This window comes from Aphelocoma coerulescens (assembly GCF_041296385.1).
Source record: "Aphelocoma coerulescens isolate FSJ_1873_10779 chromosome Z unlocalized genomic scaffold, UR_Acoe_1.0 ChrZ, whole genome shotgun sequence".
Classification (NCBI taxonomy): Eukaryota; Metazoa; Chordata; class Aves; order Passeriformes; family Corvidae; genus Aphelocoma; species Aphelocoma coerulescens.
Window position 1 is genome coordinate 67,478,345 of NW_027184085.1, and position 26,001 is coordinate 67,504,345.

A 26,001-nucleotide genomic window follows, 5' to 3' on the forward strand; every position below is an offset into this window, starting at 1 on the left:
TCTTTTTAGAAAGTCTTCCTCTTCGTAAGGCATGTGCATTCTTAGTATTTTCTCTGTTCGTAATAAAGTCGTGCTACTTCCATCAACATATACAACTGTTCTTATTTTACCCTTTCTCTCTTCTCCCTGTCATTACCCAAAATAGTCTTTAACTAAAAAAATAGATTAAACTAACCTCCTCTGTTTTTTATGTGCACCTTCCTAGTTAAATGTGTTTGAGCCGATGAGCTATCACTTGTTGAGTAACAGCAAACCCTTTGTCCACATTATGACTAGTAGATATTTAATTGGCTGCTGAATTAAATTGTTCTTTCCACCTTCCCATGGTTATTTTCCCTTATCTCCTTTGACATTCACATTACAAAGTAACAATGTTGTAATTATTTTGAAAAGAATGAAATTACTTTGCCTGTGAGACTTTCAATCTTGGTAGCTCTAACAAGGTAGAACTGTTGGGTGGCAGGCAAGAGTGTCACCCTGCAAAATATGAAAGAAAGACACAAAGGGAATCACACACATGATTTAAGAGGGGAGGGGTCATTTTGATGTTGACTGAGACAGGTGTTAACCTGAAGATCACTGTGTAGAGTAGGACCATATGAGTTTTGTGTGCTGTGGTCAAGATCTTGATGAAAGAGACCCAAGAGTGAGTCAATTTTACCTTCCCAGCCTGGAAGGTATTACATCAGCACACCAACACTTGGAATCCATAATTAGGACAGCATGGACCAGAGTGTGGAAAGTATTATCCACGGAGCAGTACTCAACCTGCAGTGCCCAGCTCTTGTCTTCAAGTGCTCACCCCCACAGTGGAGCATTCCCAGCATTCATGAGAAGCTGAAGTTATGAGTCCCAAGGTGTTGATTTTGCTGAGAAGCATGACAGGTCATACACATGAACTCCTTGACAAGGCCTGTGAAGGGAGATGCTGAGTTTGGGGTGGCAGAGAACACCACTAAGCTGCTGTCTTCATTCTGGGGGCCAATCTCCATTCTGGTCTCTGCAGTTCTAGTAGTCCCAGTATCCTGATGCCACAAGGGGAAGAAGACTCTTGGTTCCTTGTCTGAGCACAGTATTTCTCCTTGTGAGTTCTGCACCCCTGTGCTCTCTTGCACACACAGCCTTGGATGATGTATTTTAACTTTCATATTTGAAAATATAGTAGAAAAAACCGTACTGTTTTGGATGGGTTTTAAATTCTCACCTGTTCTGTCTTACTACTGTTTTCTGCCACCATCTGGTCTTCCTAGGGCGTTCACAGGGCTCTGAAAATACAGGTGTTGGTCCAGTCATTTCCAACCTTGACTTATGGGCAGAAGTCCTAATTAAGCAATGTACTCTGAGCAGCATCAAGGTATCCCTGTCTGCCCTGAAATCAGAGGGCTTAGTTTAGCTTTTCAACTTGCCTGTCCACAAAGCAGTGGCGGAGGGTGTTGCAAACAAGTGGTGGTGGCTGTTCACAGAGCAAGGGAACCCTCACTTTAAACCTTGACAAATATTCCAGGTTTAGTGTAGTGTGTGAGGTGCATCCCAGTAGGTTTTGCCTAGTAACTTTTAAATGCAGCAGCGCTGAAGCACGTCCATCGAACTGTCCGTGTGTCACACCCTCGGGTTTGCAGCTGCTCAGGTGTCCCTCATCTGCCACACGGCCACGCCTGCCCACCCCCGCTTCTGCACGGCCCGGGGGACATCTGGTGGCGAAAGCTGTCCTGGCATCCCGCACGGAATGCCGCGGAATTCGGGACGCAGGAAGTCCAGGCAGCACGGCAGGGATGGCAGTAACAGCTCACACGCCCACCCATCCAGCGAGCAAGAGTTCAACACAAAACTGTTCAGGTAACTGGTCCAGCTTAACCAGCTGTGTCACTGTAGGCGTGCACTTTTATCATACACAAATGCTGCTGCCCTGGTTTGAAAAGCAAAGGGGTCATGTTCAGGGACACTTACATGCAACCAAAAGGTGCTTTTTGACCGGTCTGAAACGGCCATGGGATCTATTACTACATTGTACGATTCATTATTTCTTTTAGTAAAAGTACAGACTCATTTAAAATTCATTTTCCAAAACAAATAAACAATATTTTCTTTGAAGGAGTGCTAGTCCAACTGGCTGATGACCCAGTCTGAAAGCTGACAGATTACTCTTTTCTTTTGCAAAGCTAGGAAAATATGATGACCAAACATCATGCAGGTCCTTTTTTTTGAAGAACAATAGCCTTGTATTTCACCTCTTGCATTTAAGTTGTTACATAAGTACAAAATTGTTGAAAACCATCAACAGTAATATAGGTCTAGCAGTTGATCTGCATGTTTGTTTAACTCTTGCTTTCAAAGAAGAGGTTTGCATTAGAATTGAGACTTAAATAATTTAAATTACCTGTAAATTATGTATAATTTAAGTTTCCTGCAAATCACAATTTATCTTTCACATAGCAGCTTTGATAATTGAAATACAGCCAACCTGTCTCCAGCCATATATGTATGGAAAAGTTCTGTTCTGAAATTGGGTGGAGGATAGAAATCTGCACTATCAGAACTATTTGCAGCATAGCCAGAGATCAGAGACGTTTCACAGGACAGGCATCAGGTCTTTGGAACAATCCCCCACAGCACATTTTCAGCACAAGTCTCCTCCTGACAATGAGTATCTGGGTCTGAAAATGGCCTGTCTCCAGTAACCACTGTGCATCCCTGAAACTGGCAATATTATAAAATAAACAGTCGCCTTCTCTGTGCCTGGGTGTATGTAAAATTTGCCATTGCCACTTGGCTGAAGTCTGTCTTTTGGGAAGTTCCAGAGGTAATTGTCTGGAGTTAACTTAAGGGCTCCTGTCAAAAGGAATTAGTATTTCAGCAACTCCTTGGCCAATTCCATGACAGTACTAAAATAGCTGACTGCCTTACACATCAGCTGGCCTTGCTTAGGTGGAACAACTCAAATGTTTTTAAAAGCAAAATAGTTATCGTGCTTCCATTGCTTCTTGCAGCAAAGTTCTTCTGGCCAAAAAGGTTTCAAGGGAATGAGTGTCTTTATTTTTCTCTCCATCTATCTCTATTTATAGCTTATGAACGTAGGGGAATATATGACAAGAAACTGGGAGAGGAATGGATTTTAGGACTTGAAGGTCAAATATTTTATTCAAGGGAAGCCTGAGTTGTTCATGATGGAAAGGACAGCCTGACGACAAAGCTATGTGCTGTGTTTAAGGTACACAGCTGCAAAGGAAAACTGATTAAATTCAGGGTTATATCTTCAGTGGACACAAAGGATTCTTTCTCACACACATAAAGTGCTCATCTGGAGTCCAGAGCCTCTCTTGAAACTCTTTTCGATATGAAATTCAGCAGCCTTTATGACCACATCAAGTGCTCTTTTTCCTCATTGTTCATAACAGTAGTTGCAGTATGAGAAAATAATACTCAGCATCAGTAAGACATATTCAACTAAGTACAATTAAAACTGTGTTCCATCATGAATTTCTTTCCCTACAACACACTTTCCCATGGTCATTTTATCCACTGATGACTGCATCCCAGCTGGAACAGGCTGGCAAAATTAATCCAAAGTCCTTGAATTCAAGATGATTTAAATGGACAAGGGATCTTTTTCTGAGGTTATCAGTTTAAAGATGTCTGGCACTTGGCCTTCAAACTGTGAGCTGTATAATCCTTATCTTGGTAAAGTCAGCAGCAGTGTCTTCACTGACTTCAGCAGAAGTGGAGCCTAGATCATTACTGCTCAACTATGATGCTTTGAATCATTTCACCCTCAGACAGCATACAGCTGTGTGTCAGATGTGATTATTTCATTGCTTATTCAGGTTTTCTCTCATTTCCTTCTGCTTTTCTATTGCAAATGGTATTTCACCTTCACTGTTTCATATTCTACCAGACTTAATTTGAAATGCATTGGTCTAACAATTTTTAACACTACCCATTCCTCCTGCTCCTTATAATTTTCAATTCTACAGTCTGGGTTGGGATGTTAAAACATCTTTCTTAAAAGTCGGGTAGTACTTCATCTTGGAGCTCTTTGGAGGCAGTGTCCAGTCACAAAACCTCATTCTAGGTACAAGGTTGCTCAGAAATTGTATCTGGGATCTTGATTGCTTTTAGACTTTTTTTAATAATGAAGGTAAAAAGGAGAAAAATATTTAAGCTTGCATTATGTAGTGCAAATTTTCCTGAAAACTGTTTTTCCAAGTTAGAGTTTTTGTTTTAAAATCATGCTTCTTCTCACTTCGGGGGGAGAAAAAAAAGGTGAATCTACAAACTTGAAATATATCTGTGTTACAGGGCTCACTTCTAATTCAGCTGACAGGTCTGGGTGATCCCAAAGAAAACAGAGAAGGGTAGAAGGGTGAAAGTAACCTTCTACTGCTGTTATGTCACTTTGAATTGCATGTGTTCATGAACACATTTACTTTAGGTACTGGTGATCCTTCCTTGGTAACTTAAACTTAAATTAGAGGAGGCCTTGGCTCTGTGTCCGTCTTTGAAATGCTTTTTCATGATGTATCCTGCAAGAGCAAAGTGTGTAGGTGCAATGTATAATATACATGTATGCAGCCAGTATTTGACTCAAAACCTGAAGCCCTGTAATCTTTGAATTATTTAAAATAGAGGACCAAATGATGGTTTCAGCTGCAGTCAGCTGGGCAGGTGGTGCCAGTAAGTTGATAAATTTGACCTAATGCCTGCTTATTGTGATACCTGGTATTTTTGGCAAACTACGTAAACAAATATTCTGGCATTTTTCTTGGCAAACAGCATGAATACCACTCTTGCTTTATTCTCTTTGGCTCAGCAAATACTTCATGGCAAGTATTCATCACCAAGTAAAGTGTGAGACCATGTGCAGTGCAAAAACCATTAGGTCATGTATTTTGGCATTTGGCATTCTGCTGGGCTGCAAGGTCTGCCACAAACTTGGCCAAGCTGTAAATGGTGCTGACAGTATTTTCCATGCAATAGGAATCAGATATTCTTTTCTCTTTGTGCACAGAAGTGTGTGCTTGACCTGGTGACTAGTGGTGGTGTGGTACACTACTTCTAGACTTGTTTGCCTAACCAAACTTTTTTGTGTGTAAAAATTACACATGCAAAACTGAGATGTTCAAAATATGCCCTTGTTAAGACTTTTTAAAGAGCATTTACACCCACTGTTGCATTCATGTGCTTTTTTCCCCATCCTACCTTTGCCCACCATCTCTCTACCTTTTGTAGAATATGTCTAAGACCTTCCTCTCCCACTATCTCCCCTGCCCCACTGGTGGCTTCGGTCAGCTTAAAATACCATCCATTGCCATGAGCAATGAATTCCTCTTGGAAGGTCTCCCTGGGAAATCTGAGACTTTGGCTTCTCCATCAGTATTTGCTCTGCTGCTGATGGCTCTGACATGCATCCTTCAGTTACCAGAGCAGAAGTCAAGGGGGTTTGTGCATGCTGAAGCTCCTTTTCCAGCAGTGCCCTGGAGACAAATCTAGGTCTCTTTTGAAACTCCTGCTAACTGACTGGCAAATGGAAGTCAGTCACTTCAATACATCCATGTATATGACATTTGATTTTTAGAAATTACAGTGCACTGGAATTGCAGATGGGCTGCCTGCACAAAATGCTTCTTACTCTTGGCCTTCTAAGTATCAAGCTTAATGAACCCCTGGCGCTCCTGATGGCTGTTGTAGTCCACACACATACTTTGTTGTTTTTCAGCGTTTCTCAGAACTGCATGGATGTCAGATTTACTGGAATCAGTGGAAGGACTCCATCTAGCAGCATGTACTCTAATCAGTGGTGAAGCCAGGAAGTGTTTACAGGCAACCTGATGGCCAGATCAATCCTGCAGTAGGTTACTAACATCATCTTGGGGGGGGTCTGCTAACAGGCTGAGTTATTGTTCAAAACAAGTTTAAAAAGATGCTGCCAGAAGTACTTTGATAATGTTGTCTGTTTTTAAAATATTCCTTTTCATTCACTTTTGGCTATGCTTTCCCTATTAAAAAATCAGTATTTGCATTTTTATAGCTTGGTCACTCTTCATCCATGTAAATGGTAAGTCTGAAAAAATTAACTCAGTTTAAGGTAGAACTTGCAATGTTTATGAAGGGAACCATAAGACAGTTATCTGCCTTGATATGGACTCTGCATGAGAACTGAGGGGGCCTTTTTCAGTCCTGTTTTTCCAAAACACATGCTGTAAAAATTCAAAATATACAAATCTTCTTGTACCTGCTACAGTACTTTCATGCATTTACAATTTTATTCTAGAGTAGCAACAAGACTCTTGACAAATTCTTGTTATTTATAGTGGGGTCCTGGCTGTACCTTCACCAGAAATCTTGGGAGGATGTGGAATATGGAGGACAATATTGGAATGTCTTGCCTGTGCTGCTGCTGTCCTTAGGTAATCACCTGGAACTGAGCATCAAAGGGACCCATCTGTTCTGCCGTGCCCGGAGGGGAATCGGGTACAGGTGGTTTATCGGCTCCTCCGTGCAAGTGGTGACGTGACGGAGCTGTTTACATAAATCTTTCTGCTCTGGGATGTTTCATGGCACGGTACAGCGTTATGAAAAGAAACAATGTAAGAAACATCTCAAAAGATGGACACTATCAGAAATTATTTCCCCATTACCTCTTGATATGAAGGATATGCTGCAACAGGGCAGTTGATTGCTGATGGATGCAAGTGTTGTCCTGATTTAAAACAAATGAGATTCTGGAGCATTTCTCTGTCAGTTTTCTATTTCTTCGATGGTTCTGGATTAAATCTGGCTTTGTTTAAGTCCCCCTAACAGTTGGCAATACAGTTAGTGGGAAATAACCTACTTGGCTAAGTTTCCCATGCTGTCTACTGTGGCTTCATTTTACATAATTTGTTTAGTTGGATTTTGCACACTCTCCTCCCCCCCCAAAAAAAAGTCTTTTTGGGATGGTGAATGATCTGCCACAAAATCTCCTTGTGCCCACAGATGCCTTCAGGGCTTGTAATTATTGTGAAGCTCAGAGCTGTTACTCCTGAAAGACAAGCACACAAAAAACCACACCCAAACCAAATCAAACCAAAGTGTTTGGCGTAGAACTGGTGCCACCTTGGCCTCTGGACTGATGCTGGTCTGATTGTGGGTGCTGGAATGAAGGACTCCATGTGTGAAGCTATCCTGGGCAGAGCAGAAAAGCTACAAACATTTTGATCAGCCTACGTGGCACCACACACGTTCTTTTGGATAACTGGGCTAGAGTGGGCTGACAGTGCAAAAGGGACCATGCACCCAGAGTGCCGTGTCCAGTTCTGGGCTCCTCAGGACAAGGCAAACGAGCTACTGGAGAGGGTCCAGTGGAGGGCCACAAAGATGGTTCAGAGACTGAGGGAGCTGGGCCTGTTTTAGTCTGGAGAAGACTGAGAGGGGATCTCATTAGTGCAGATAAATATCTCCAAAGGATGTGCCAAGAGGATGGTCCCAGACTGCTTTTGGTGGTTTCCAGCAACAGGACAAGGAGCAATGGCCATAAATTAAACCAACTCAAGGTGAGGAAAAACTTTCCATTGAGGGTGGCAGAGGACTGGAACAGTTGGCCAAGGGGATCACAAAGTCTCCCTCTCTGGAGAGATTCCAAGCCCACCTGGACATGTTCCCGTGTCACCTGCTCCAGGTGACCCCGTCTTGGCAGAGGGGGTTGGACTGGATGATTTCCAGAGGTCCCTTCCAACCCTTATACTTCTGTGGTTCTGTCATTTTTGACGTGAGAAGAGGCAGGTTGGAAAAATGGAAAGCCCAGCACACGTGGAAGCACATGCTGACAGGGCTGACATAGGGATGGAGAGCATGGCTTGGGTTTCAAGTCTGGGGTTGGGAACAAAAGGAAAACCTCAGGGGTGGCAGCTGGGGAGGTGGGGATGTCTCCTGGCTGTTTCTGGGGCCAGGCTGTACCCCCTGCTCCAGTGATGGGGCAGCGAGGATGCCTGAGGGGAACAGGGGAAGGGAGTTGAAGATACCTGAAGAGTAGTTTCACTGTTCTGTGTCAGAAATAGTGCTTCTTCCCCCTATGATCAGCATTGCTGAGGCCACACCTCAAGTGCTGTGTCCAGTTCTGGGCCCCTCAATTCAAATGGACATCGAGGGGCTGGAATGAGTCCAGAGAAGGGAACGGAGCTGGGGAAGGGTCTGGAGCACAAATCTGGTGAGAAGTGGCTGAGGGAGCTGGGAAAGGGGCTCAGCCTGGAGCAAAGGAGGCTCAGGGGGGACCTTGTGGCTCTGCACAAGTCCCTGACAGGAGGGGGCAGCCGGGGGGGGGGAGTCGGGCTCTGCTCCCAGGGAACAGGGACAGGATGAGATGACAAAGCTTCAAGCTGCACCAGGGAATAAGGAAGAATTTCTTCACAGAAAACGTTGTTAAAGATTGGAATGGGCCGCCAGGGAGGTGATGGAGTCACCGTCCCTGGAAGTGTTCAAGGAACAACTGGATGTGGCTCTCAGTGCTCTGGTGGGCAAGGTGGTGTCCGGTCACCGGCTGCGCTCCTCAGAGGCCTTTTCCAACATCACTGATCCTGTGGATCTGGGCGGGCGCGGGGGCGCGCAGGGGCGGGCGCGGGGGCGCGCCCCAGGCCGGGCGGCGCCACGTGGCCGCGCAGCCTCCGCGCTCCCGCCGGCAGGTGGCGCGCGCCCGCCGCTGCCGGGGCACGGCGCGCTCCCGATCCCGCTCCCGATCCCGCTCCCGATCCCGCTCCCGCTCCTGATCCCGCTCCCGACGCCGCTCCCGCTCCTGATCGCGCTCCCGATCCCGCTCTCACTCCCGCTCGCGATCCCGCTCCCGGCTCCCCTCCCACTCCTGACCCCGCTCCCGGCTCCGCTCCATCTCCATCTCCATCTCCCTCTCCCGGCTCCGCTCCCGCTCCATCTCCCGCTCCCCGTCCGCCGGCGCCCAGTGCAAGCCACTGCCCCCCCGATGCCATGCGGGAGCCGGTGCCGCTTCCCCCCCATCCCGCTGCCCCCGTCCTTCCCCTCCGTGCCTCCGCCGCCCGCCCGGGACCGTCGTGCCCCGGACACGTGCTGCGGGCAGCGGCGCGGCCACCCGGGGAGCCGCGGTCACCACGGGATCACGGCGTCAGTCAGGTTGGAAAAGAGCCCTGAGATCATCGAGTGCGCCCTGTGACTGATCCCCACCTTGTCACCCAGACCGTGGCACTCAGTGCACTTCAGCCTTTCCTTAAACACCTCCAGGGACGGTGACTCCACCACCTCCCTGGGCAGCCTAGTCCGATGTCCAGTCATCCTTTCTGTGCAGAGTTCTTCCTGATGTCCAACCTAAACCCGCCCTGGTGCAACTTGAGGCTGTTTCGCCTTGTCCTGTCCCTTGTTTCCTGGGAGCAGAGCCCAGCCCCTCCCTGGCTACACCCTCCTGTCAGGGAGTCGTGGAGAGTGAGAGGTACCCAAGCCTCTCCAGCTGCCTGAGCTGCTCCTTATCAGACTTCTTCTCCCCAGCCTTACCCAGCTCCATTGCCTTTCTCCAGACTTGCTGCAGCACCCCAATATGTTTCCTGAAGTGAGTAATGCAGTACTGGATACAGGACTCAAGGTGTGGCCTCAGCAGTGCCCAGCACAGGGACAGTCACTGCCCTGGTCCTGCTGCCACACCACAGCCGGGACAGCCCAGGGGCCATTGGGCACCCCTGGGCTCACGTTCAGCCACCGTTGACGCGGCAAACCCAGGTCATTTTCCACTGAGGCACTTCCCAGCTAATTTTTGCCCAGTCTGTAGCACTTCAGGAGTGGAAAAACCCACCTGCGACGGTCCTGTAGCTTCCTGAGTTGTTTGAGGCTCATGTAGCGTAATCTGAATTTTAGTTGCCCCCTTGTTCTTTGCATTCTAATGATTTTGTCTTGTTTTCTTTCCCCTTAAGCTTAGATTTGATTTCCTTACACTCAGTTGCTTCCATTGTTACTTCGTGCCTGCAAATACCGGTGCTTCTCCATCAAGCTGGTCACTGCTCCATGCAGTATGGTGAGGTGCTACATGTCAAATACATGTTAAAATCTTTGTTGAGAGGAGGAACAGTGCCAGCAAAACTTCAGCCCTGGTCATGAGGGGAGCAGACTTCAGGCAGATCAGGGAACTAATGAGTAAGGTTTCCCTGGTAAAACTCTTTTGAAGGTGCTGGGGTCCATCAGTGCTGGCCACTTTTTAAGCACCACCTCCCAGGAGCACAGGAGCAGACAGTTCCAGAATACTGTAAGTCAAACAGATGAAGCAGAAGGTCAGCTTGACTAAGCAAGGCTCTTCTTTGGGATCTTCAACCAAAAAAGGAGGCATTTCCCCTGTAGAAGCAAGGTTGGATGACACAGGAGAAATACAGAGATGCTGCTCGCCACTGTAGGGAGAAAATTTGTGCAGCCAAAGCCTAATTGGAGTTGTCCAGAGCTGTGGGGGACAATAAAAAGAGGTTTTTTTTAAAATATGTTAATAGCAAAAGGCAGTCCAGAAATAACATTGGCCCATTGATGAGGGTGGTCATCTCAGAAACAGGGACATAGACAAGGGAGAGGCATTCAATGCTTTCTTCTCTTACATCTTCACCACAGATGACAGGCTAAGGGGTCCCAGTGCCCTGAGCTGGAGGACCATGGATGTGAGAATGATCAGTTCCCAATTATCCCTGAACTTGTGTAGGATCTGCTGGTCCAGCTGGATCCCTGTAAGTCTGATGGAATTCTTTAAAAAGTACTCGTAGAGCTGCTGATGTCACGGCAAAGCCTCTTCCAGTTTTTGAGCGGTCTTGGGAATCTGGAGAAGTCCCAGTTGACTGGAAGCTGGTGAAAGAAAAAGAAGGGCAAGAAGGATGACCCTGCAAACAACAGGCCTGTCAGTCTCACTTGAGTGACTAGTAAAATTATGGAGAAGATTACTCTGGCAGGTATTGAAAAACACCTGGAGGAAACACTGGTCACAGCCAGCACAGGTTCATGAGGAGAAAGTCTTGCTTGCCAAATCTGATTTCCCTTTACAACAAGATAACTCACCTGGTTGATCAAGGGAAGCCAGCTAATGTAATGTTTTTGGGCTTCAGCAAAGCTTTCCATACTGTCTCTCCCAGCATCCTTCTGGACAAAATGTCCAGCCCACAGCTGGATAAACACATCATGGGATGGGTGAAAACTGGCTCACAGGTCAGGCACAAAGGATTGAGGTGACATCTGTCACTGGTGGGTTCCACAGGGCTCCATTCTCGGCCCTGTGCTCCTCAACATCCTCACAAATTACCTGGATGCAGGACTGGAAGGGATGCTGGGCAAGGTTGTCAATGATACTAAGTCGGGAGGAGGTGTTGAATCTCTCAAAAGCAGAGAAGCCCTGCAGAGAGATGTCACAAATGAGAGGGCTGGGAAATCACCAACTGTGTGGAGTTTAACAAGGGAAGGTGCTGGATTCTGCCACTGGGATGGGATAGCCGTGGATATATGGACAGACTGAGGAATGAGATGTTGGAGAATGGTGCCACTGGAAGGGACCTGGGGGCCCTGGTTGATGGCCAGCTGGACATGAGCCAGCAGTGCTCTGGAGCCAGGAGGGACATCCCTGTCCTGGGGGCACCAGGTCCAGCATGGCCAGCCAGGCCAGGGAGGGATTGTACTGCTCTGCCCTGGGCTGGGATGGCCTCACCTCGAGTCCTGGGGGAAGTTCTGGGCACCACAACATAAAAAAGATGTTAAACTACTGGAGAGTGTGCAAAGGAGGGCGGTGAGGATGGTGAAGGGCCTTGAGGAAAAGCTGTATGAGAAATGGATGAGGGCACTTGGTCTGTTCAGCTGGAGGAGAGGAGACTGAGGGCAGAGCTCACTGCAGCTCTGCAGCTTCCTCGTGAGGGGAAGAGGAGGGGCAGCTCTGATCTCTGCTCTGTGGTGACCAGGGACAGGACCCAGGGAATGGCCTGAAGTTGTGTCAGGGGAGGTTTAGGTTCGGTATCAGGAGAAGGGTCTTCCCCCAGAGGATGTTTGGGCACTGGAACAGGCTCCCCAGGGAAGCAGATGTGGCAAAAACCTGCCAGAGTTGAAGAAGCATTTGGACACCACTCTCAGGAACATGGTGTGACTCTGGAGCTGTCCTGTGCAGATGCAGGAATTGGACTCGATGGTCCTTGTGGGTCCCTTTCAACTCAGAATAATTTATGATTCTATGATCCTATATTCTGATTCTGCACTTCTTGAAATCTTCTTTCTGACGATGTCAGGGACCTTTGTCTGGTTTGCATGAGCAAGCTTGGAAACTGGGAAGAAATTGCTCACAAACACCATTATTTTTTCCATGTATATTACACACATGCACACACTCTGTGCATATCCTGGAGGGGTGTTCTTGCTGGGTTGCACTGAGTTCTTCCCCTACTAACAGATAACCAGGTGAACAGCTTTGGCCTTCTGAGATTTCTCCTCGACTGTCACAAGACAAGCCCAAACATCAGGCAGCTGTCCGGCAGTCTTCATACTTCCTTTGTTCAGGGATGTGGTGTTTTTAAATCTCTGAATTAGCAGTGTGGCTGGGTTTCAGTTCTGCAGAGGGAAGTTACATGGGTAATGCCACCTGTCACCCACACTGCAACCTGTTCAGTGGCACTGTCTAATAAAAACATACACAACAGTAGTGCTTTGCAAGTCGGCTGGGTTTTGTTTCTTGTGCACTGGCAATGTAGGATAGAGTTATTCTCCCAAAAAGCTGATTTTGTAAATAGCTCAGGTCTCACACTGAAGACTTATGGAAGGAGGTCTTCACTGCTAAGTGCATGGCAGTCTCTACTTACACTTAATGACAAATTATTAATATACTTCAGGCAAATACGTCATTCTCAGCAGCTCCTTGTTTTTTGCCTTTCTCTCTGGTCTTGTCCTTGTAAATTCAATTTCACAGGCACAATCTGTAACACAGCAGGTGCCAAGCGTAGCCTTCTTGTTTCATAGGATCCAACTAACTGTCTATGTGGGATTCATTTAGACAGTAGCATAGGCAGCAATGAAAAAAACTTGTGTTTCTGCTGCACAGAAAGAAAACAATGCTTCTCAAGGAACCTCCCCTTGTAGTTCCTTGTAGGGTTCTTAAAGACCATCTACTGCCATGCTTCTGTGCAAGCTGGTTCTGGAGAATTTATGAATTCCATGGAGAAAACAGTCGTGAGTATGGCTTTGCTTTTGCAGTTGAAGTTTTGCAGATCAGGCCCAGATAATCAACAGTGCTGAAAGCAAAGGAACCCAGGCATGTGAATACCTTTGAGGGTTTGGATTCCAGTTCTTTATGGAGGTCTGTTATTAGCGTTCCAGAGCTTGGGCTATTAAAGTTTTGCAGATTCTCTCTGACTTGTGCCAAATAAACTGACCTGTGTGCACACCTTATTCCTGCTGTAGGGAAAGGACCTCCCTAACTCATTGCCTCTACACTTCCTCCTGGTTTTTAGAGCAGATGCAGGCTCCATATCCTGAAAATTCTCGTGGAGGTTTCCCTGAGGGAAGCCTTTGTGTAGATACACGTGCACAAAACGTCTGCGTGACAGAAACTACCCCCACAGAAAATTCACTCTAATTGACACTGCAGTAGTGATCAGGAAGGGCGGGGTGATTGGTGGGGCTGAACTGCATTTTGCCAGTGGGATGGCTGTGCATCTGGAGCTCACATCTGCGGAGCTCAGATGCAGAGATCTGTGCATGGAGCTGGCAGAAGAAGGGAGGGATGAGAACAGCTGAGGGTGCCAACACAATTAAAGCCAAAGAGAGAAGTGACTGTTTCCTATCAGCACCCTGCACTCTGCACCTGAGCACCAGATGAAGCAGGATCTGAGCAGGGATTTGCACCAGGGCGGAAACCAGCAGAGAGAGCAAGGGCTGCTTTAAATTTGGTGGCAAAATTACGAGCTTCTGTGTGTCTGACTGCTCTGATTCAGGGCCTACAACCAGACCTCTTGGTTCCAGCATGTAACAAGGAATGGGCACCCTAAGGAAGTCGCATGCTGGAGGAGGAATACCCTCCAGCACCTCTCTGGAAGCTCACAAATGCAGGAGGTTGTTGCAATGTCTCCTACTCTCCGGAGTGCTGGTGATGGACTCAAGCACTTTGAAAACCCTCTACCCAAGAAGAAATGCTTGTGGTTGCTTTGAAGTGAGCAGACAGAAAGCACCCTTTTGAAGTCAGCACAGTAGCTGGACCGGGATGTTGCTTTGCTGCAGTTCAGATCCTTTTATTCAGCAGGGTAGTGGCCAGTGCACTCATCTGGGAGACCTAGGCAGGGAATGCAGAAAGTCCTTTGGCTTTGAGAAGGAGGTGTGTGCCAGCCTTACAAGCGGTTGGGTGTGCTGGTGAAGGTCACTGGTTAGGGTGACACGTTCTGGTTGAAGAGTAGTGTGGAAGACAGAAGAGACACAGTGGGACAGCCCAAACCCCAGGTTTCCTAAGGGTTAGTCTGCCAGAGTGGCTCATCTGATGCGTGAGTGAATTTCCCTGCCACTCCTGAGAGGCAAAGTGAGCAGGCTGCACTGATGGCTAGAGGATGTGGCTGTAATGGTGACAGATTGGCTGCTGGGCTTCTATTTTTCTCTAGAAAAGGTACATTTAGTGCTATAGACCACATTCCTAAGTGTCCCGGGAAGAAGCTTTGCCTTTTGCTTTTTGGGGACTCTAGCCATAATATTAGGAAACTGTGTTGGCATGTTAGCAAGTGTTCCTCTGCTAACCTTTTTCAGGAGTATTCTGGGTTCATGCCACAGATACTGATGGTGATGGGCTGCCAAGTAAGTGATAAAACATTACTTGCTTCTTACGTACCTGGTTATGTGTAAGACTTGACTATTTTAGGCTAAGTAGGAGGAAAATTGTTTTATGACCTTATAATTAGCAGTTGTGTGAGAATAACAGCAAGACTTATTGAGTCATTCTGATAGCACAGTTTCCCTTTTTTTTGCATTGCTTAATTTAAAAAAAAAACAACAACCCAAGAAAACAACACGTCAGCATGTTTTATAACACAGCTTTAAATAAGCAAACAGACAAACCTAATTTCAAGGGATGGTCCAGAGGTCTCTGCTGCTTAGATTCGTGGTGACTGAAATGTGTCTTGAGAATCTGAGGAATGCTGATGGTCTGGCAAAGAGCAGATCGGGCAAAGGACACAGAAGTGATACTCAAGGACATCTTGTGGTGATAATTATAGAAGCCTGGAAGAGGTGAGAGAGAGAGAAATGAGTGACCAAGCTGGTAATGGGTATGCTGACTTGCTTCAGTATCTCCTCGATGCCAGTGACAGTGGAAAGCAGCTCCATTCATATCTACTGAGTTCATGATGCATTTATTTACCTCCTGCATCTTCCTTACACTTCTGTTTCTCCTCCCTTAATTTCCAGCTCCTTCCATGATGTACTCATGACATGGTCATCTCTGATCACCTTCCCAAGGATTTTCAGGCAGCTCAAGGGCAGTTATTTGCCCAGAGACCAGGTGAATTTCAAAGTACATGACAATCCCACCCTCCTTTTTAGAGCGGTGGAGCTACCCCTCTCCCTGAGTGCTACTGCTGGGTTGTCAGTTTTGTTTTCAGGGTCTGTCATCACCTTCTTTCTAGTGACGTTGGTCACTGTTTGCTGTAGCAGCCCCACAGCAAAGTCTGGATGACAAGGCACATAATAGTACTGGCATTTGTGCTTACATCTGAAATTCCCAAGAGGAGGAGAGCTCAGACAGGGCCTGGAGAAACTGCTGGAGGACCTCTTGTTTGTGTTGGGTTTGAGATACAGTTTGAGAAGGTGGGAGCTGAAGAAGAATGCTTCTGTTGAGTCCTGAGCACTTCTCTGTGTGACAGAACCTGGAGGCAGTCTTCTGTCTTCCTGTTTAGTTTTTTCTCTGATAATCCCTGGCGCATCCCAGGCACCTGGTTTATTTGGTTTTCTGAGCAGAGAAACTTCTCTTTTCTTTGAGTCATATCAAGTGAATCACACTCAGCAGATGTCTGTCAGCAGTAGCTTGGGACCACAGACCTACAGGATGTTTTATGAACAACAAGGAACTTGCCCAGCACTGAGGTTGACATATTTTTCCCCAGAAACAGGGTTTTCTTATTGCCTTATTTTTTTGGTGGGAGGGAGGTGGTGGGGCAGTGGAATTGCCCTCCAGCACTCCAACACCCAGTGATCAGTTTATCTGCTGGTGTGAATCATTACCACTCCAGTCTGACCCACTCTCATTTACCATCTGTCTCCTTTGTTTTCCACTTGGGGCTCTGAGGGGGGGTGCAGGTCTGCTGAGGGAAATGAGCCTGTAATGGAAGGTGCATGAACACCTGCAGATGGTGAGTCCTCCTCTTCCTCCTGCTCCTCAGTCCTGCCTACCCTTTGCTGTCTGCCATCCCTCCTACATGGTTTGAGATTGCCCAGATGTTTTCTGGGCTTAGAGCTCCTGGAATTTTCATTACAGCTGACATTCTGGTGTGCTGTGGTATCAGGTAATCTGCACAGAATTCAGTGAAGACACATTGTTGTGACCTCTGATGCTGGAGGCTTGAGTGAGGGGAAGACCTGGGAGATGCACTGTTGTTCTGGAAATAAAGAGTCCTGCCATTCTCAATGCCTTCTCTGGCCTTTACAGTTTGTGTGCTTTATTAGATCATTAGATTATTATATTTTTGCACTTATGGAGACAAAAGAAAGAGCATATTTTAGTGGCTCACAGCATGGCTGTGCGGTAGGTGAGAAGCTCACCTCACGTGGATGCTCTGTGGGGTTGGGCTGTCACCACAGGAGGCAGGCAGAGAGCAGAGAAGCAGTTTCCCCATGAGAATGAGGGTGGGGGACTCAACACCCTTTGAGACAGGTGTACTCTGTCAGCAGCAAGCGTTGAGTAGAACGGACCTGTGCTCAAAAAACACCAAAATCCTGCGAGTGAAACCAGGCTTGAAGCCACCTGTAGGATTTTCCTATTTCCAGCCCCATGCTTGCCTACAACTAGTGGGATAGTGAACAGCCACTTGCGCCCCCAGGCCCTTTGGTCCCTCAGATTGCCCTCAGGCTTCTTGCTGGGAATTCATCGCTGCCCACCCGGAGAACCAGAAGTGGATAATAACCAGAGGACAACACCAGACCAGAGAGTTTTCTAGTAACTTCCTTTACCCAGGAAGGCAGCAGAGTTCCCAGTGTCCTGGCATGGGTCGGGCCAGCATTTTGGGCCTCCTGTTCCTCTCAGAAGGGAGGCACTGACACAGCTACCCTTCTTTTTTTCTTGACAGGGGTGGTGGTGGTGCAGGGGTAGGATGACCAGGCTGGCTCTACTTAGGTGATTCCTCCAACCTGAATGGAGATCCTGGTTGTCGTTTGCCCAGCCCTCTTTGTTCCTATTGTATGAGGGCAGCTGGGAGGGTGAGGGAGGCCAGGAGGGGATTCACTTGCTGTCTTGAGAGAAGACCTGTTTCCATTCCCCCCCATTTCCTAGGTCCCTTCCTCCTGCCTGCTGGTGAGAGAGTAGGGGATCCTCTGGTTCTTGTGGTGCAGCCAGCTGGTGTATTTGCCTCGGGGATGGTAGACAGTGGCTCCACCAAGTCAATCTCCTCCTCAGAGTCCCTGATACTTCTTTCCCTTCCTACCTCCTCCCAAAGCTCTGCCACCAGGTCAGCAGATCATCCACCTGGCCACACCTCACACTCTTGTTTCCTACTGTCATGCCATTTGTGCCAGGCTCTGGCACTCCCTGGGTGGCTGCATGTTCTCATGGCAGTTCCCTCTGTGTCACCACATCCTTTCTGGTGAGTGCAGAGGGCTCTCCACTGAGTGGATCCCACAGCTGGGCTCCTTCCCAAGCAAGGTGACCACCAGCTGAGCTCATCTCTAGCCCTCAGTGTGCAAACTGCCCCACCCTCCCTGCCTTCATTCCCTGGGGGCTGCTTTTGTAAGGGTCAGGGGATGGCTGCTGTCCCTCCCTGCGCCTCTCACACTGAGTCAGAGCTGCCTCAGAGCTTTGGCACTTCAGCACTCAGGGTCTGGGGTGTCTTGTTGAAGTCTTAGGACCAACTCTCCAGTCTAAAATTTTGGAGCTTTCCTGGAGACAAGCCCTTATATTTTCCATCTTAGATTTTTCACCGTGCTCAGAGGAAAAGCAAGGTTCTAACAGGTGAAACACATTACACTTCTTAGCATCTCCCAGCACTTTCCAAAGCTACATTTAAGCCACAGCAGCTGATTTTTGTGTATGTGCTCGGATGACATAGCTGTTCAGATTCTTGCAGTCCACTCTTATCTTAGCGATACTCCTGAGAGGTGTGTGAGCAACATTTGGGGAAGCTGCTTGATGTCATTCACAATGGTAGTCACAACAGAGATCTTAAAACAAAGGGCTCTGTGTGTTTTACCAAAAGAAGCCACAGTAACAGGTTTCAGTGTAAATGAGAGTTGTATTGCCTTCCATCAGAGATGACTTGAAAATAAAGTACTTTGATGGTAATACTGCAGATGTCTGCAGGAAACCCAGCACAGCCTTGAACACTGTAGTTAGATAGCTGCGCAAAAAAGTACATGAAGGGAAGAGCTAATGTGCAATACTTCTATTTAAGATAGAGGGAGGAAATAGAAATTGTGATAGCACGCTATTTCAAGTAATAATAGAAAGTACTTGATGTTTACATGGTGAATGGATCAATACTAATTCTGTAGTCAGGGCACATACAGTAGTTTGGATTATACAAGTGATAGATGCACTCGGTATAGCTGAAATTTCCACCCTGCAACATTTATTTCTCACTGCGTGTTAGATGGAATTTTCCACCCAACTATCTGAAAGGATTTGCATAAGAATGGTGATAGAGCAGTATTCTTTAATGATGTGCTTTTCTTTGTTAAACTTCAAAAATGTCTACGATGCATGATGAGGTTCGGATGAATTGCCAAGCTAATGCTTTTATATTTTCTTTAAAGAGCTTATCTTCACTGTGTTGTGGGAGTTACTTTATATTGTTGTCATAAAGGCAGCAGCAGTAAAGCCGACTTTGTAGCAACCCTGGTAGGTGCCCCCTCCTCCTTTACCTTCAGGTCTTTGGTGCTGCTGAAGGAGGCAGATCACAACACCTCTTACCCACCACCTGTTTGCTCTACTGTTAACTTGTTTGTGCAGCTTCTGTGCTGCTGTGCATGGCATGACTCACGGCTGGCTCTGTGTCATTTTACTTTTAAAACAATGGCCCTCTTGGCATTCAACCTAGTTCAGGCCAGGCTGCTGCACTGTTTGTAGAAACTGGGTCATAACCAGGATCTTCCCAGAATGACTTCTTGATTTAAAAGAAACTCGGGATTAAAGAAAATGTGAAAAATCTTCTGCCAGTGGCGATTTTTACAGAATGATAGAGAAGACTCTTTGTTTTGTTCTTTAGTTCCTTGGAGCTGAAGTCCAATTTTTTAAAATATGAGGGAAAAACTGCTTGAAATTGGTGAATTTTAGGAATGTAACCTGTTGAGAAGCAATATTTCCTTCCTTGGCCATTGGCCCAGTGAGTCACCTTCTAACCTGCACTGTAGTGAAGCTATTCAGAAATCTACAGCAGGAAAAATAAGCAATACAAGTGACTGCAAGGTTTGTCATCAATTCCAATTCCATGTAGGGTGCAACAATTCCACTTTCATGACAGCTATTAGACAGAGAGGGGCTAATTCTGCCCTGAGCCAAGACTTCTGTAGCACAGCATGAGTGTAACGGAGAAACGATTTGGGTTTTGTTGAGTTTGCTATTTTGTTTTATATTTGCCTTTTCTGATAATGGGAATTAATTGGGAAGAAATTTAAACAGAAGTTATAACTTTTTCCCTAACAATAACTCTGTGTAGGAAGAGAATGGCACAGGTATCTGAGATAGAGATGGGGAAGAAGATTTTTATATCAAATCTTTTTCAAAGCCAAGAAATAAGCAACTGCAAAATAAACTGAAAAAATAAACAGTACATTTAAAAATGAGCAACTAAAGCCCAAAATCTGCACAGTGACTTCCTTTGTGGTCGCTGGGGAATTGCTGCACATGCACACACCGGCACAGGTTTTTGTGTGTGCATCTACAGCTTACACAATGTGTATTTACTTTAGTGTTTGTGTTGGCATTTATAATGTCAGATAGGATAATTCAGGTGGCTCAGGAGGTCTCTTGTCCAAGCTGCTGCTGAAAGCAGGCCCAGCTGTGAGATCAGAGCATGATGCTCAGAGTTTTACGCAGTTGGGTCTTGGAAATCTCCTGGGGTGGAGGCAGTGTAACATCTCTGGGCAACCTGCCCCATCCTCAGGGGAAGAAATGGGTCCTCATCTCTGGCCTGAACCTCTCTATTTCCCACAGGTGTCAATGCCTCTTGCCCTTCCATGGGTCTCTGCTGGCAAGAGCCTGTCCCCATGTCATTGATGCTTTCCCAGGAGGCACCGTGGTGCTGCCAGATGTTCCAAAGCCACCTCTGCTCCATGCTGAGCAGCCCTGGACCCCGAGCCTGTCCTCACAGGGCAGTGCTCCAGCCCCACTGCTGAGCCTTCCCCAGTGCCACTGCTGGTGCAGGGCTGCCTGCTGGTCCTGCCCCAGCTGCGTGGGGTCTCTGTTGGCCCTTTTCTCCAGGGTGTTGGATATTTATGCACAAATATTTTGTCTAAACCGTATTTTTAAAAATGTGCTCTTGCTAATGTTTAGACCAGCGTGTTTGAGGCGTACCATTCTTAAACTCAAGCTTGTACTTTTATCATTCTGTTGAATTTTTGATGGGTGACAGATCCTGTTGCTACTCTGTCGTGTGTGTGTAGCCCCTTCACCACAACATGCCCCTTGTCTTGCCTCTGGAAATCTTTTGTGGTGATGGCACAGTGTGTTTAGACCTGGAATCCATTACATGGGTTCAGGAAGGGAGGAAGTCCTAGATGTGAAGCCTCTTGTTATTGGAACTGGCACTAGGACGTACACAGAGATGACCTAATGGAGGAGGTGACACTACAAAGGTCACTCTACTGGTGCTAGAGTAGAATGCGTGAAAAAAATGGGGGGGAAAGCAAGGTCAGCTTTAAAACACAAATGGTTCTCTTTGCTTGACTGCTATTGCACTTTCTCCCCCACCCTCTGAAAACATGCAGAGCTGGTTTCTGCAATGCTCTTCCATCCACACCACAAAATAAATGCCTCTGTGGCCTGATTCCTCCATCACTTCCCACTGCATGTGCGCCTGTCCCACAGGGCTGCTCTGTGGTGCTGGCTGGGGTGTGCAGGTACTGGGATAGCTGTGTCTGCTTGGAGTGGTGTGCTCTTGTCAGCTGTCCCATGCCTGACCAGGGTTGCTAGTTCTGTCTGCAAAAATGGCAGCATGCTTACAAAAGCCTACCCAACTTCAAAGAGTGGCCAGAGAGAGGGTGAGATGAAGCTGCATGAGCCTTTCTTGCTGCGTTTTACGCTCTGCTCTTAGTTGCTGTTCTGCTACAGCCCTGTCTGACACCTCAGCATGCCAGCTGCACTTGTTTTACACAACAACCGAATCCCCAGTTGCTGCAATTGATGTTGTGATGCCATTTATACCTGTTTTCTAGCCAGGAACTCAGAGGCATGACCTTTCCCCAGGCCTGGCGACTCCGGGCTGGAGCGCTCTGCCGTGGCTGGAGAGTCCCAGCCCCCAGTATTTGTTTTTTGCCAGTCTCCCCCTCTCATGCTGCAGGTGAGCAAATACCTGTTTTGTGGAATGTGAGAGGAAAGTGGGTCCCTGGGTGAAAGGCAGTTGTTTCGGGTTTAGCTGGCACAGTGGGGAGTGGTGTCTGTTTTTGTGGCATCGCATATGGCAGTCTCAGCTCCTTGTCTCTTTGCTTTCTGGATTTTATGTCCACTCTCTGTATTATTTTGATTTGGAGTTTGTGCTTAGTTAACAGGTGTGGTGGGACTGAGAGGTAACTGCTGCCTTTGTGTCAGCAGAAGACATGGGTTTTGTAAAGCTTTGACCATGAAGATAAAGGTTTATAACAGTGCAGGAAAAAAGTCCACAGAATTATTTGAGAAGCCGCACTATGCAGGATAGATATTACAGGAAGTATTAGCCTTCTGTAAAAATTCCTTTGCCAGTGAGGAATTTCATACACAGCCTTTGTGAGAGAAGAAATTTTACCTCAATGATGTTCTGAAATGCTCTATTTAAGAACTAGACATAAGGAAAACCTTGGCTTTCTGCAGTTTAGACTCTTTGCGTTTAGATATTTTAAACATTTTCTTTAAGCAGTGATGCTTAGTAACTCATAGATACATAAATACTGTTTATATATAAATTATATGTGCTGTATTTTATACACACGCATGATTGTTTGACTCTCTCTCTTGTCTTTCTGTGTGTACAGCAATCATCTGTGTATTTTTTTTCTCCAATAGACACTTGGAAGAGGATATGATCACAGCTGAATTGTACAAGCCTGCTTCTACCTACATGAAGTGACAATGAGGTTTTTATCATTGCAATTCAGAATCATAGTTCTTTCTAAGATGAAGGAAAAAAAAAACATAATTTTTTTTTTTTCCCCTGATGGGAGATGTTAGCTGGGCAGTGCTGGAGACTAAGGTTTCCTTTTGGATGGGTAGACCTTGATATCCATCTCAGTGGCTTCCCTTGCTGCATTCAGCTTGACTTACGGCTGCATTAGGTTTTTTTTGTGAAGCCTTCATAGAACACCAATGTGTTTTGGATTAAGACAGTTCAAAGAAAGAATTTTGTTATTTTTTTTTTCCCCCTAGTTCTCATATTTCTGAAGTCTAGAAAAACTTAAGCCTCGCTCTTACAGCCTCTTGAATGCTGTACTGTTATTTAGTTTGCACTCTTTCATCAGAGTGGTCAGACAGTCCTGCCCCATGATTTTAGACTTGGATTTGATTAAGAAATATCTGATGGAGAGTTTAGCTTTTGGAAAGACCTTCCTGTAATGACTCCCAGTGGTGGAGTCTCCTCTTGGGGGAGATTCTCACCTACTCCTTCCGCAAGCATTTCTACAGTGCACCAATTCTACCCTCCTAATTTTTCCTAAAAGATCAAATGTATTTCTCCATGATTCCCAACCGCTGTTTCATCAGAGGCTGTGTCCTCAACTGCACTTTCTGGAGGTTTCTGCCCCTTCTGATGGCAAGACAATGCTTTGGTTGGTAAATATTGAGAGCTGTCTGTCCTTGGTGTGTACTTAGAACAAACTGCAGGAAAATGCTTGCAAATAATGATCTGTCCTGGCTGTTGCATGAAGCTTTCCAAAAATAGTTGTCTATAAGCAAAAATAATCCTGAATTTTGATATTAATAGAATGATGCTTCAGGTCTTCTCCTTAATGCTGGTGCACCAGAAGACCTGAAAATGAGAGGTCTAAAGTACTTTCAGAAGAGGCTCCCCTGATGTAAGGGGACCTTAGTCGAAACATACTCAAGGTCTTTTGAGGGGACTTATGTTTTGAAAGAATGATGAGTACCCATCTTCTGAAAATTGAGTGATTTAGTGACAGTTGAAGTTTGACAGGAGTTGATACTGCCTTTTTTATTGTCTTGGTCAGTTTCTGTATTCGTGTATTATCTCACAAGCTGTCCCCCGTAACAAGACCCATCTAAATGCTTGGGGTTTTTTTCAATTCATTTTCACATTTTTAAAGTGAAGAAAGTTTGCAGTGCACGAGTTATTAACGTGAGGAACTGGATGCTTACGGTGCTTTTGAAGTATTCCCACCTGTCCCCCATGAGATTTCTGTGGAAATAATAATTGATATTTCATATATTTGTCACTTGATGTGAAATGCTTACCTTACTTGAATATCTAGAGGCTCTGACTGAAATTTAGCTCCATTGTGCAAGGTGCTGAATGGGTGGAGACCATTTGACATCCTCTGCATCTAAGAACTTGCATTTGACAGAGACAATGCAGATGAAAGGCAGGATGAAGAAGCACCAGAGAGCTTTTGGTGGGGTTTTTGTGGTTCCCTCATCACTTTGGTATCTTCCAGGAGTACATTAAGTGATTAGATTAGTACTCACCGTGTTCAGTGATCTGTCTGAGCTCTGGCCTCAGCTCTGAGGGAAGTGGTGAAAACGGGGAGGGTGGGCGCACTGTGCTTTGTGAGGGACTTCCCTGGGTGCTCTGCCCCTGCTCCTGGGGAGAAGCTGTGCCAGGAATGCTGGATTGCTGAGGGCAGGGTGTTCCACTTGTGCCAGGCTGTGGTGCCTCAGCCTCGTGGCCCTTCTGGGGCCGCCTCTTGCTGCGAAATGGTCCCGCTGCCTTTTGATGCAGCCAGCTCAGGGCACTGCTTTGTGGAGCTTGGCTCACTTTCACTAGCTTGTAGACACTATCTTTTTCCTTCTCCTTTCCTCATACAGGCAATCAATCACCTCCTTTGCTCAGATACAGCTGCCTTTGGACCAGGGCTGATATCTGGAAGCACCCACACCACTTAAGCCTGTTCTCTCCCAGGGCCCTGCCTTTACATGAGGTTTTGATTTACTGTTTACTATTTCAGGCTTGTAGCAAGTAGGCATCCCAAAGCCTTTTAGACACACTTACTGTCTGAGTCAGATAGTCCAAGAGGTCATGTACAGATTGTGACTGAACAGTGAAACATCTGCATATGCTTAACCTTGCTTCACTTCTGGCATTGCTCATGAGTGTTATTTGGGCTTTGATCAGACCTATTTATTCAGCCCAGGATCTTTCCTCTTCCTTAATATCCTTTCACATGGCTGCTTCTCCAGACTCTGGAGTCTCCTCGCATTTCTGAAATCAGGTTTTGCTTCTGCCTTTTCACTTTTAGTCCAAAATGGCCAGTGGGAACAGCATGTTTTTATAACTGTAGGTCCTCTTTGTCGAGGGGTTAGTTAACAAGACAGTACATATACCCTCAGGAGCTGATCTGTTTGTCAGACTCGAAAAACTGGTTCATCTCAACAATAGCCATTTCTTCGTTCGAGGGACTCTGTCTGAATGACATGGGTAATTATCTATTTAGACTGCAAATAACCTCCATTTTCATAACACAGTTTGCAGCAGAGCAAAACCTACCCATGGTACATAGATTCCCAAAACATGTAACCTGGCTTTTATTGCCCTATTAATTGTCTCATGAGCTATGGACGTTTCTGTCCTCTGTGTGCTGAAAAACAGCGCAAGCTTCAGGCTCCTGAGAAGTTTATAAATTGAGCATTAGATATTTTTATCAAAGACTAGAGTCAGACTTAAATCTTTCACTAGTAGACAGAAGCCTCTTAGGAGTGATATTTACAATGCCAAGATTTCTCTATATGCATATATCCCTTACTATCCTGTCCTAACTAGAAGCTGCTATAGTTCATTTTATTTCGTGGAGCTTTCTGGTGAATTATTTTCTTTCTCAGTAATTTCTCCATTTAGGAACCCTCCTGAGAAATCTTTACTGTATTAGCTTCAGCTTTGCTGCATCTTTATCTTTAAATAGCTCTTTTAAATTTGCTTAGGCAAATCTGGGGTTTCGTCTGTCTTCAGCAGTATTAAAATAGTATCTGAAGGGAGTGTTACCTGGGTAAGAAGACACACCACTAGACAATACTATAAATGAGAGACAGATGGATTGCTGCTCAGAGACAACAAGATTATGGGTAGAAACCTGTTTACCTTTTGCAATACAGCCGCTGAGCTGAACAAGTCATCAGAACAGAATGGAGCTGAATAATGCATGTCTCTAGCAGTCTCTAATTCTTTGAGCTGGAGGAGAGTTTCTTGCATCAAAACTCCTCTTGCAGAATTACCTATCCAGACCTGAGTGCTGGAAAGCACTTTTGGTGTGAGTTTTTGCTTTGTTTGCGAGTGCAGATGTGTCATTGGCTAGCTGATAGATGGACTCTGGTCTTTTGGCAAAGGCTGCTCTTTCCTGGAGTTTTCTGGGCTCTACCTGGAGCAGATTGTCTCTCCTTTCAGTGGTTCCTTTCCACAGTCTTTGTGTGCCAGGAGGACTCACAGACCTTCCAAAGAGGAAGTTAACTTGCAGGAAATTTGGTACCAAGAC